Source organism: Tachypleus tridentatus, chromosome 12, assembly GCF_004210375.1.
Source record: "Tachypleus tridentatus isolate NWPU-2018 chromosome 12, ASM421037v1, whole genome shotgun sequence".
NCBI classification, from domain to species: Eukaryota; Metazoa; Arthropoda; class Merostomata; order Xiphosura; family Limulidae; genus Tachypleus; species Tachypleus tridentatus.
The window spans coordinates 8,563,084-8,574,572 of NC_134836.1; the positions used below are offsets into that span (position 1 = coordinate 8,563,084).

Consider the following 11,489-nt stretch of genomic DNA (forward strand, 5'->3'; position numbering starts at 1 on the left):
AAAAAAAAAATACACACTCAAAGTTATTATAAAAGTATGTAGGAAGGACTAATTTCTATTGTGAACAGTTATAACCTGAAAGATCTGCGTGTAAGTGGTGCGTTTTTTATGGTTCTCAATATATATAAGGTGTAAAACTGGATGACATTTTCTTAGAGTTTGTTGTATTTATGCAATGTAATTTTATTTAAAAACTAAAAACTTACCAAATTAATAATCAGTACTTGGGGAAGATGTGTCCGTAAATAGATTTATAACGATTTGGAACATATACGTGTTTAAACAAATACGAAATTAAACTACGACACATATAAACGAACACCACAGAGGCTTGAGTGCGTTATACCAAAGGGTTTTATAATATGTAAGTCAGGAAGCAACGTGACAACTTCGGCCGATATAAAGTCGCGATGAAATGGAATGTATCAAACCACATTTCGACATTATGTGGGGTTTTGCAGTTAATATTGTATCACCAATAACTGGTCACTTTTGGGAGGGTATCATCAACGCATACATCTATATATTTAGTTCATAGATAAAAATATGTTCACATTGTGGATTTAGAATTTCCGCAGTAGAGATATATTTTGTACCCAATGATACTAGAAAACGGAGAAATATGGGTGATCTTGAGACACCAGGACTATCAAAAATAAAACATTGCAACAAGTCGTACCCAAACTGTGGTAAATAAACTGCAGCTACTTATAACAGGTAAGAATCCACGAACATAAAGATCAGTGGCAAAAGTCGTACACGTGACCATGGCAACGATGCTCAACATAATCAAGAAAAATCTCCATCTAAAATGTGACACATGTCACGTGTACACAAGTTGCTTCTACAACATTTCCTATCAAGCGTAGCATACCTTAAACAGGTGGAAAAGAAAACTGTATTTATGCTATTCTACACTAAAATACACTGGCTAAATATCCTTATACAGTTTCTATATATGTCTGTGCAATCAAAATGTTTAAAACTGAAGCTGAAAAACAATCTGCTTTTAATACTAGATGGAAGGCGTGCAAGGAGGAATGGTGAACATGATAGCCTTACGACTGAGCCTTTTGAAATAAAAATTACGCTCAAAGGTTATTGTCAGGATACAAGATTGTCCAGGAGAGCATGAACCGCACGTGGCGACATGAACTGTAACGAAGTGGTGAGACTCCAAAGTCATTTTAATCGAATGTACCCACCCTTTGTATCCCAACTTTAAACATAAAAAACAACAACTTGGGATCAAATAAAATTATTTTTCTTTTGTTTTTTAGTCGCACGACAATTGTGTTCTGTGCTTATAGCTTCCAGCAGTGAAACAGAACAAAAAATGCTTCTACGAATACACAGTCACTCGGTTAAATAGACTCAGAACGGTGTACAAAGAAAGCAGTTATGTCATTCGTATTACACGGGATTGGCTAGTAAAAACAATTGTTAAAAAACGAGTTAAACGATTGGCACAATCATAAAATTTTCACAAGTTAGTAATCTGCATTACTGGCGAATAACATACAGATATATGTTCAAGCCAGACGATAATGATTTTATTGTCACATGATTTTCTGTCAAAAACAGTTAAACCAAGTTAAAATATTATACGTCACTTTAAAATATTTTTAACTACTTTAATTACTTATTAGGAAAACCCTTGCTCAGTTCCAATTCAAATTACAACATAATAATATATATATATATATATTTATTATATCCAAAAGCTCGATTACAAATTCATGATGACGAGAAACCCACTTGAAGTAAAAGTGTATCCCAGGAAGATGTCGAAACGTTGTTCTCTGCTTTATTAGTAAAAGTGTATCCCAGGAAGATGTCGAAACGTTGTTCTCTGCTTTATTAGTAAAAGTGTTAATACCTATTATGCCAGCAGTTTTGAGATTCATCGATTATAAATTATTATCCTAACTTTTCACTCTCGAGACAATTTAGAAATGAAGGTTCTCGTACATTTTTCTACATCATTTGGTGGTCACAGACAGCTCACTGCGTTGCTTTATGCTTAACTACAAACACAAGTTACCTACAAATGTAGAGCAATAAACTTATTTTATAAAAACTCTTAATACGTTAAGGCTCACACAATCGACAGTGAAATGCTGCAATGGATATATTATAACTAGAGGATATCAAATGGATGTATTATAACTGTAGGATATCGAAAGAAATTTCTGCGAGATACATGATGTAAAAAAAAATCAATATTTCGAAGGAATAAACCTCCATGAAAGCAAAAGTAAGAGCTAATCGGGATAAGAACGTGCTCGGAAAACACACATTATACCATTCCATTGCGTTTTTCATCCACAAAGTTAAAACTCTTGTGTTGTGACGAAAGGAAACCTTCCGAACCTCCCAAAAAACAAACAAACGGCCATTTATGAAATAACATAAAAGTTTGTAATTCATGAAGGCTCGCAATCCAAACATTTACCAGTTTATAGCTATTCTCATGAAAAAGATGGCATGAATTGGAAACCGTAGCAATTCCATTCGATTAAGTACCTTTTAAGTTCTTCAGTGCATTTCCAGTGAGCTTCTGGTCTACTTAAGCGTTGTCTTGTAAGTTGAAGTCCACATGCAGCGCTGGATCTATGGAAAGTTGTGCGAAATGAGTGATCTAAGATTTGCCTCATCATCTTTCACAGGAGCTTCTTATAGTTGTGGGCAATAGCGCGAAATCATGGTCATCTGAATGAGCATTATTTACAATGATGAAGTAGTTCAAGGACGACTTGAAACATCATTTCTATGAAGAGCAAGTAACGAACACTAAATTTACTAATAATGAGTTATGGTTACCTCTATTAGAAAAACTAGGTGTTTATTGAAAATAAGCCTCCCTCTCCCCACAAACATACTAATGTCGAGAATAATCGATCATAATATGTTGAATTCACGTGTCTCTTATATCTATATACGCTACAAAAATAGCAGACATCCTAGATCAACCGTTAACACAAAAATTTTGAACCACTGGATGATCAAACTATAAATTACAATAACCAAAGATTATTTATGACACTAATAAGTTTAATTTTTATAATGTGCTTTTCGATATCATTCCTAAAGTAAAGCCTTGGATTAAAAGTCGTATTCCAATGCCCCTCTATTGTTTGTTAACATTCTATAATTATATGTTACCGTATTGTACTTTGGCTTTGTTTATATCCTCATAATACGCACTTACAGATCGCTAATGATCGAATCTCTAGATGTTTGCACTAATACCGTGGTATTCATATTTATAAATATGACCTCAAAATATGTTCCCAACCTCATGGAGTTGCGGTAAAATTGTTCATTATATTGTTAAGTTCTTCCTGACCACTTACATAAAATAATTCTACTCGGGGCAGCGTATCTTTCGCTGATTCTCACTTATATATTAGTGAGGTAATTTTCAAGAATTTTTTCCCTCTGGTGTACGATCATTACAACAAAATAAATCAAAGCTTCCTTGCCGCCTACTAATTACTGTGATGAATTGTCAGGGTTAGTGTTAGTTAAGATAGTCTTACATCTGCTACGAAAGAGTTATTTATTTTTCGAACTAGACACAGGCTATCTGCACTGTTCTCATTGACCATTGAATCTTAGCGTTATAATCTTATCGTTGAACCACAATAATAGGTAAAAAAAAACAGAAAATCATATCAAGGTCAATAAGAATAATAAGAGACGTTTAACAAATACTTTCTGTATAGAACAGCATCAACAAACTTTTATTAATGTCAACAGGAAATCAGGTGAAGCAAGAATGAAAATTCTCTTTCTTTACGGATGGTTATTATCAAATACTTTTTATGAAATACCGTACTGTAGAATTATGTAGACAATTAGAAGTATTCTAAAAAATAGAGGTAATTCCATTCTATACATAGTGATTACAAATACAATGATGTGGTAATTTATTTAAAATAGACTAAACAGACATGAAAGATAAAATTATTTCTAAAAGAGAACCTCCATAAAACGTTTTAAATAGACAATTCTCAAATGTAATACATTAATGTAAATAAATAATCACCTACAAGTCCCATGTTTCAGTGTATTTAAAGGTGTCGTTTCTAGAAACAAACAAACTGTTGAGTATCTCTCGAACCCCACATATTTCACGTACGTGCACTGTATATGTAAATAACGTAATTTTCTAAACAATCATTCACGAGTATATTTTAAACCGCTGATAAATAACAAACGTTTATCAACTTTTCACCAAGTCTTAAGTCTAAATTGCTCAACATATTTCAAGACTTCATATGTGGAGAAACATTTTTAAACGCTATAACACTGACATTCTTTTAACAATGGCATTTATCACATAAGGAATCGTCATGTTCATAAAATAGCGATTCTATTTTGTAAAATAACTTACATCTCTGGATACTATAATTAAAATATTTTGAAATTGAAATGCCCTTAACGAAAAGTGTTAGATGATTTATATATGTATATATACGTAAAACATTATCCTATATTAAAAATACTTGATTAATTATATATGTGTGTGTATGTATGTGTTCGTATTCGATATTAATTGATGGGGAAAATGTTTAAAAATAAATGTAATTTGTAACAAAAACATATATTGACTTGATATTTTTAGAAGGTTGTGAATTAATGTCTTTCACTTAGGAATATTATCAATTATTCAACAGATTAATTGTACGTGAGCAGAAAGTGTAAGCATTTCGTATCATAACCTTCTTTAGAAACCTGTTTATCTATCTATCTATAATACCGAAATTATACTGGTATGCCAGTTTCTTATTTAATAAAAACTGAGTAAATTTATTTTTATTGACCTTTTTATTTAAAACTGCCATTGGTCCTAAACTAAACTTCTAGGCTCGAAATAGCTAAATGGCTAGTAGCTCTCGACTTGTAATCTGAGGGATACGGGCTCGAATCTTCATGAAAGCAAATATGCTCTCTCTTTCAGCTATATGGACGTTATTATATGACGGTAAACCCCACTATTCGTTAGTAGGAGAGTAGTTCAAGAGTTGACGGTGGGTGGTGATGACTAGCTGCCTTCCCTCTAGTCTTACACTGCTAAATTAGGGTCGGCTAGCTCAGATAGCCTTCGTGTAGCTTTATTCGAAATTACAAAAACAAACTAAAGTAAACTAAATTAGCAAATAATCTTTAAAATGTGTAGAGATATTATGGCGTATTTCTTTTCACTTCGTGTTTTCTATTTGCATAAAAGCGCCGCACTAAAATAATAAGTTTCACTAATATGATACATGAAATAATAGTGCTGCATACTTTAGTCATGCGTACAGATACATTCTCTTTCATAATACGTAGTATTTAATTTAACATTTTTTGCCAGTCTGAAATGGAACTTCTCTTTCGACTAAATAAATACATAATCTGTTCGTGTCACTCTGAGCAGTTCATATTCGAGATACGTATTTCATTGAGTAACACTAGTTAAACTGTTAAATGACAATGCGCTCATTCAGATGGATATTGAATAGAGAAAACCATTAGAGTGAGGAAAAAAAAATAGTTTTTACCTCGTCTTATCACCTCGCCTGTCTACTTGACTTGCTCACCGCTGTACGTCACATGTTGTTCTTTTTTTTTATCTCTCGCTCACCATCACCAATCACCTGTCAAGGCCACATTTTGGCTTGTCAGTATTTGTACGCAATTCCCAGTGACCAGTGGCCGAGATTAAACAGACCAAAACAAAGTTTCCTTGCGCAAGCAGTTATAACGGAACACAAAACTATACATAGATCTTTAACTAGTTTCCACACAGTTCGCGAGTCAGAGTAACAAAAAATGGCTTCCAGGCAAGGTCGACATAAAAAACGCGTTACTCTTCCGACACATACATCTTCACGTTCTGATCTGATCGTAGCTAGGCATCCAATCAACGCTTTCTCGGTGGAGCCAAGCGATGCCGTATGGCCAATCACACGTGCTACCGGCACTGAACTGCTTACCGGTCAATTGACAAACAGAGTTTTGCCGAAGCCACTGTCGATGTCTTGATTATGAAAAAGAACTCATATCATAGAAAGCCTTTAAGCACAGTGCTGAGTGGATGAGACACGAACAACCGATAAGCACAGCGCTGAGTGGATGAGGCACGAACAGCCTTCAAATCTGACCCTTACGAGTAAAACATAAATTCCTGTCCCCTTGATATATTCGAGTTTAACCACCAGAGGGCAAAAGGAATGTGGGGTTATCTCCTGAAGTTTGTAGTTTGTTCTATGCGTCTAGAAGGAATTCAAACCAGTTCAGTTTATCATTAAAATCAATCCATTTAAAACATAATAACAATCACTTGGACTGTAACCAGGATAAGCTTGACTCAATTTGTAATAAGCTATCATTCAGGAAAGAACAATTTCATCACTGAAAGAATAATATTAATTGATAGGAGAAAAAATGGATTTATCGTAAAAAAATATACTCATTTAAACCTATCTATCTTTCCAACAAGCAACGACACTGTCTCGATTTTACGTCATAAAGGTTAACGTTTCTAACTCATTACAAACAGCGCAGAGAAACTTTATGACTTTATTTGCTTGTTTCAGAATTTCTCCCAATATAATTCAAATTGCTGCATAGTTATGACCGTTCATAATTTTGAACTGAGGGACTGTAAGGAACTAAGATAGCCAACATCATCTATTGTAAACTTTCTGGCCATTCTTCAGTGATCGTACAGTGGGTTTTCAATATGCGTTTCTCATTTCTGTGGCAGCGAGCCGCAAACCATGAGCCTTCAGATTCACAGTTCGAGAGTGCTAGCTACTATGTGACGCCTAGCCCGAAGCATTAAGAGCGCGTGGCGACAACAGATGTTTCAAAAACGCTCGAAATATTAGGAAACGTGTCAAAACTCAGAACTGTAAGACGACAGGTATATATTTAAAATAAAATCAAAAACAGCTGCTGAATAATTCAAAAGAGGAAAACATTACAGTTAAATGTTTACGAAATCAAAAGCTTTAGGTCAGGATTATAACTAGAAAATACGATTTCTTCATATGAGAAACATTTTCTAAGAAAGAAAACCCGTATTTTTCTATAGAAAAGGCTCTATATAATTATGCAGTTATTATTACTTCATTTAGCCTTTCTTTCACTGGCAAAAAATCAGTAAAATATATTTTACCGTATGTTTCCAATGTTTGTTTATCTGTGCTATACAATAGATCTCCTCTTTCCACATATATTTTATTTTAAATGTAAGTTGAAACATGTCAGTAATATTATTGAATCCTTTTATTGTGCTATGAAATTTGTTTTTGCCAAAACTTCATGTTGTGTTTATTAAAGTTAATCTCTCACGTTATAACTTTGTTGTAAATGAATACTAACATCCCAATTAAAGACTTAATTAAGCCATATGTTACAGCATTAGCGTAGAACATAATGCTTCACAATTACTTATTTTATACTTAAACATTTATCATAAGGCCACGCAACTATTTTATATTCATGTTTGTCACTGATATGTTTTCCTTAAAAATAATAATTAGTTGAATTCAATAAACACCAACTTTACTAATTCAAAAGTCGGCCAGGTGGTTAAAGCACTCGACTAGTTATCTGAGGCTCAAGGGTTCAAATCCCCGTCACACCAAACATGCAGCGGGAGCGTTATAATGTGCAGTCAATCCCACTATTCGTTGGTAAAAGAGTAGCCCAAGAGTTCGCGGTGGGTGGTGATGACTAGCTGTCTTCCCTCTAGTCTTACTCTGCTAAGCTAGTGACGGCTAGCGCAGATAGCCCTCGAGTAGCTTTGCGCGAGATTCAAACCAAACTGATTCAGAAGATGGAATATATGAAACTGGTCATTGGTTTTGAGTTCAAAATATTTATAAAACACTCAAATCGCAGTAAGAAAAACTGTCAAATTTAAACGTCGTTCAAAATGAAATATTGCACTAATATTTCGGAATTTTTATTCGCTCAAAAGTACCACTAAATTTAAAAAACGTGAGGCACTAATAATGGCAGGCGTATTTGTTTATTCGACCTTTTTCGTGTGCTTTTAGTTTCGTTTTCATATGTTTATTACTCTGTCCTATCAGACGTAGCACCTGTCCTAAGAAGTCATTACTAATTTATTTATTTAATATTATAGTGCATATTGGTGTATAACAGACAAATTAATATAAGTAATAAAGAACCATTATATAACAAATTTCTTATTTTTCTTTAATTGGACACTCAACGTTTCTATGTACAGCTACTTCACGAATGTTCCACTAAAACGTGAACCGTAACTGGCAGAATAAGAGTTATTATTCGACTGAATTGACATTCGTGCTCTGTGTTTTAGTGGAGGGTTCCTGTAAATCGAAACGTTGGTGTTCAGTTGAAGAAAAAATAACAAGTTTGTTCGTTTATTACTAGTGTTAATAAGAATTAAAGTCTTTGTCCAAAATTACATAAGAAATTCAAACTACTCGAACGTAACAGTACTAAACGTTGCAATCTGTATTACATCACCATTGTTCGAAATAGTCAAATGATTAAGTGCCTAACACAACATTATGATAGTGAAAAGTGAAACAGTCAAAAGTCATTTAGTCAAGCTGCCTCTGGTAGTTTTTATACACGCAGTCGTAAAGCAACAGTGGTTGTTCCTGTAAGTGGCCGAAATGAGAAATTTATTAGGGTTAATAAAGTCCTGTTAATAACATACAGGTTATAGTGATGTATCACCATCTGCTGCACAACAATTTGACTATTTGAAATATCTGTTAGAGCAATAGAAAACAGTTTTCCTTGTTGTTTTGAATTTTTCTGATAGTCAACAAGACAGAGCAATAAATACCTGACCTTTCAGTTTTATTTACACCTGTTTCAAAGCCTAATTACTCTTACAACAAGGAGTCGACCCTACATGAGTCTGAAGCCCTTGTTGATACACCTGTTAGCGTTCACGTGACTACAGTCGTCGAGGGCAGTCGTGTTTGTTAGTTTCGTGACCTTGACTTTTGAACACCAAGACATACGACTTTCAACCTTTGGATGTAATTTCACCTCTAACGAACGTTCCACAAGTGTGAATGTTAATGTGCTAAGCCATTCCCAAAGTTGTTATAACAGCTCCATAATACAATGCTGTGCAAAGAGTTAATACGCATTTTTGTTATGTCTTTGATTTTCTTTTCTCCCGAGAACTGATTGGCGCTGATGACTATAAATATAGACCAGTAAACCAACCCTGGAAAGCAGTTCTCGAAAAATCAGTAATTTTACACCTCGAAATTGGGCACTTGAATTAAATGTTACTCCAGTCTCTAGTAAGTATGCGGGAAATCAAATGACTTAAATGTCTCGTGTATAATATTGAATAAAACGAACGTAAGAAATTTACTTAAGGATGAAATTAGGCTTACATTACATACCATGCGGCTTATTTATGCCAACAAACCATTTTGCTGTCCAAGCTATTAGAGGAACTGGCCATCTTATTACCATATTCATATACATATTTGTAGATTACCCCTTCTGTATATATACACACACACACACATACAAAACTAGTCACGTGACACGCGAGTCCTGTTCAAAACCTTTAGACATAATCTATGCTGGTTAGCCTACCAAACAACGAGTATGAACTAGAAGAGCTTCAGCACTAAAGAGGGAGAGGGAAATGATACAGGTACATTTTAGTCAGAAGTAGAGCAGTCGTAATTGGCTGTTCAATACGTGTTAACAGATTTGATAAAAAAAACGGCTATGATGGGTAAATTGTAACTTGCAAGGACCACTAAAGGAATTGTAATATGGCAGCTTATCTACTAAAGAAACTGTAATGTGGCAGCTTATGTTTAGAGTGCAAACTAAGAAAAATGACTACAACCGTGAGGCGTGTTTGTCTTTCCTTCTATTTGGACATCCAAGAAAAATGTTCGAAGAAAAACCAAAAAAGTCGTGATTTTGTTATATTGTCCCATGATCCAGCCTAACAGAATTAAACGTGTAATTATGTGAAGGATGTCCACATGGTAACGTTCAGGACCTTTTATTCTTTGAGAAGAGTAAATAACATCTTATGTTAACCTCAATTTTGTCGCTGATTCGATCACACACAATGTTGTATTTCCACCCGGAAGAACAATGAGATTTTCTAAAATGATAATGGATATATCCAGTCTTTTTTGTTGAAGATCGTAACAAATAAATAAACAATTTTCCTTAGCTAGAATAACTGCCATAAATATAAATCATCTTCTTTTGTTAATATAATTACCAGGAATCTAAATAAACTTAAAAATGTTTGGATTATATTCAGAAGTTGCAGTCGCCAGAGCAAAGTATTTCTTTCACAATATCTATGACCCAACTGCAATCCGTACTCCTTGAAGAACGGGTCCACCAAACAAGATCCTTTTTAACATCTTGCGGAGTATTTATATGACGTTAAAAGCTTAGGTTATTATAATGACGGAAGATGGTTCTATCTCAATATCAGATGAAGGACCTAATAAAGTGACCAGTCAGCGAAAGAGTAAATTATTATCATTCTTTTAAAATTATCATTTATCTTACAATTGTAGTAAGAAACACATAATTGCAATAAAATGTTCTCAAATGCTAGGAGACTTCGCACTTCAAAGTAGATTATTGCAAAAGAAAAAGGAAATAAAAGAAAAATATCGTTTCCCTCTCTTGACCCCCTACACACGTTAGCGTTGACTTCTCTGCAGAGCTACAGAAGAACTTAAGACGCCTTTATTTTATTTATTTCCGCCCTAATAAACTCACCCACTTCTTATTCTCCGCTATCAGGATATGTTGGACTAGGTAAATTTAAATAAAAAAGAAACCGTTTGCAGTCATAAAAGACAAAATCATACTCCCGAATCAAAATTTACTACAAAGTTCATATATATACAGATCATATATGAAATTGTATAAAACAAATATTAAGAAATTTAAAGAGATAAACTTAATCCTCTTGTTGTAAATACGTAGAAAAAGAACACTATTAGGTAATGAATTAGATATGCATTGATCGATTGAAATATATTCCAAGTTAGATAAACCAATGCATCAATAGTTTTAAAATAGACATCAAATATAAATCATAGTATAATGAAATAGACTCAGTTATATATATAAACTTTGTCAGAACCAAGATAGAAAGGTTTATAAAATTGCGTTTTAGTAGAGACAAACAAAAACGAGTTAAATGGGAGAAGAGATTAGATTTCGCAACGCCATTTTAATTTTTATGATTGATGTTCTTATTTTATTATTTTCTCTTTTACTGTACTTCCTGGGTCCGATTTATTTATTGAACTTACCTGATGTTTCTTCTTTCGTATGTCTTTTCCTATGTGTTCTTGATTTTGTAGTATTTTGCTGTCAGGGTTTAGTCCTAATATTCCAGTATTCTGTATATGGACCCAATTTCTTCTCATATTGTAATTATTGTGGTTTATTATTCTTTTCCTTATTTTCACCTG

General features: G+C 33.7%; 1 protein-coding gene across 17 annotated transcripts in view; it reads right to left on the reverse strand.

Moving 5' to 3' along the window:
• Positions 1–11,489, reverse strand: part of LOC143233936 (uncharacterized) — a 108,475-nt gene that overhangs the window by 18,780 nt on the left and 78,206 nt on the right. For 9 of the 17 annotated variants that reach the window (XR_013018415.1, XR_013018416.1, XR_013018414.1 and 6 more), the window contains one exon: positions 11,328–11,486. The exons of 6 other annotated variants lie outside the window; for them this stretch is intronic. The gene's annotated coding sequence lies outside the window, so the exon portion shown is untranslated. Of the gene's footprint in view, positions 1–2,526; positions 2,805–5,549; positions 6,221–11,327; positions 11,487–11,489 lie in introns of those variants that run through there. 2 more of the 17 variants (XM_076470860.1, XM_076470862.1) reach the window with 2 other exon arrangements.